Source organism: Grammomys surdaster, unplaced genomic scaffold (genome assembly GCF_004785775.1).
Source record: "Grammomys surdaster isolate TR1022 unplaced genomic scaffold, NIH_TR_1.0 225, whole genome shotgun sequence".
NCBI classification, from domain to species: domain Eukaryota; kingdom Metazoa; phylum Chordata; class Mammalia; order Rodentia; family Muridae; genus Grammomys; species Grammomys surdaster.
This window is the reverse complement of record NW_021604670.1, coordinates 2,231,715-2,234,008: the sequence shown is the minus strand read 5'-3', so window position 1 is coordinate 2,234,008 and position 2,294 is coordinate 2,231,715.

The following is a 2,294-nucleotide window of genomic DNA, read 5'->3' as shown; positions in this document are numbered from 1 at the left end:
CTTTTTTAATTACTTTTATTTTTTATAGTCCAGTCATTAACCTTCTCTCAGTATACACAGAAAAAAAAAAAAGCACTGGAAATTCCACAATACCTCAAAGTCAGTTCTCAGAGAGATGAATACAAGGTGGGATTCTAAGCATCTGAAGAGTCAGAACCTTCCCACTAAAGGGTCTAAGAATACTGAAAAGGCTAATTATTTAGATGAACCACAGTGATTTTTTGCAAGATGAAAGGGTAAAAACATTGGGGAGAATATATGAATACAAAAGTTACCAAAACACACAACAGTGGCAGGCTTGTGTTACATGCTTGAGTCAACCAGTGATTTTCTTACTCTAGGATTTTTTAAACAAAATACTGAGAGACTTGCTTAAGGTCACCACACTGAAAATGTATAGAGTTTGGAGCCAGAAATCAGGTCTGAAGATCTGATATGTTAGGATAACAAGGGCTCAGTTCACCTCATGTGACAAGAAATATCCCCATGGGTAAGATGCGTATGACAACAGCAGTTAGTATTTCATCCTTGCAGACAGAACACAAACCTCTGTATATAGAGGAAGTTGAGATTAGAGCACAGTCATGCTGAGGTAGCTGGAGACTGGGCACAGGGTGCTAGAGAGGGGAGACAGCAGACAGTGAGGGAACCATAGCAACAGGGAAGTTTCTGTGAGTGGCTGGTCAGTATGGAGACATGCATGTGGATGAAAAGTCTCCACTGTGACTGCTTTGTCAATATTAAGACACGTATGTTGAGGACAAGGCTCCATGAAGCTTAGCAGAGCTCAGCTGCTGGATGCTTTAGTAAAATAGTTTCTAGACAGTAGATAATGCTAGAATGTTAGAATCTGAAAAAAACCCAGGGATTGAGGTAAGATTCCAGATCGGCCACGGTATAAGAGATTGTTAGACACACATGGATCCTTAAATGAATACTTCATAAGTCTTGTGCCAGGTAAGTCTGAAAATTCCCACAATGCATGAATCATCTACCACAATACATTCTTTAAGAGGAGATAAGACCAAGACTGTCACCTTTGACTCATAAAGTTCTTTGTGTTGGGTGGTGGGGAGCAAACTTAAGATGGGCAATGTTGAGAACAGTAAAATGACATTTGTTTTGAAGTGTATCTAGAGCCATGTTGTAGAAAGAAAGGAGTGCATCAAATCTCTATGGCCTGTTTGGATGAAAAATGAGTTAGGCCATTAAATTTCCTTATTCATATGCCAAGTACAAAGGTATCATGTGAGAAAGGATACACTAATGGAATATTTGGAGAATACTTAAAAATCCATCCTTGAAACAAAAATGATCTTTGCCCAGAATTAGAAGGAGGGAAAAGGGCTAGCCTGAAGCCCTTCTTTAAAGGATTCTAACAAGTAATATCCACTGCTTTGTTTGCTACAAAACAGGGGTCTGATGGCTTTTAGTATGTAACATAATTTAACTCAAGGAGCAGAATTCTGACCATGAATGGCTAACAATGTTTTTGTTGGAAAGTCCTGGTTTAAGTAAAAATTAATTTGTAGTAAAGTGGATATTATCTTTTTTAGTATAACAATTCCGGTTGAATAAATGTTATCACTGGTCTTCCTTTCTCAAGATAATATTGGACTTGATTAGCAACGTTTACTTCCCACAAAGATGGTGTTTTCTTTCCACATAGATGGGAGGTATGACACCAAAAAGCCTATTGAATGCTTTCATATTTGGATTTACATAACTGAAAATACAAATATGTTTAAACTTTGGGAAAATTCTCTCAATGTCTTGGGACAAAAAAAGGACATCTGTGTTTTAGTTTGTGTTCTCTGGTCATTTACAAGCAATGGTTAAGCACCAGGAAACAACTGTCTATTCTTAACATTGCCATTACATTAGAATCCCCTATGTCAAAAGATGCTGCCATTTACTACTGTAAGGCATTGGTACCGTGGTTTATTATGAATTGCCTTTCTTCAGTGTTTATATTTTATCTATGCTGACAATGGCTATCATTACACAACCTAGTAAAAGTAATGGACAGAAACTTTAGCCAACGACATTTACCCCATCATCTCCATCACAACCACCAAACCCACACCAAATAAACATATATACATATATGAGAATATTTTACACTTCTGTGTATACACGAGTTTATGGTTCTGGGAATTGAACCAAAAACTTTGCCAGGGCTGAGCAAATTCCCCAACGCTAAGCTATATAGTTCCAATCCAAGGCAGATTATTATGAGGCTAATGAAGTTTACGCTTCACTTCATACAACACTTGCTTAATTTTTTTTATTTG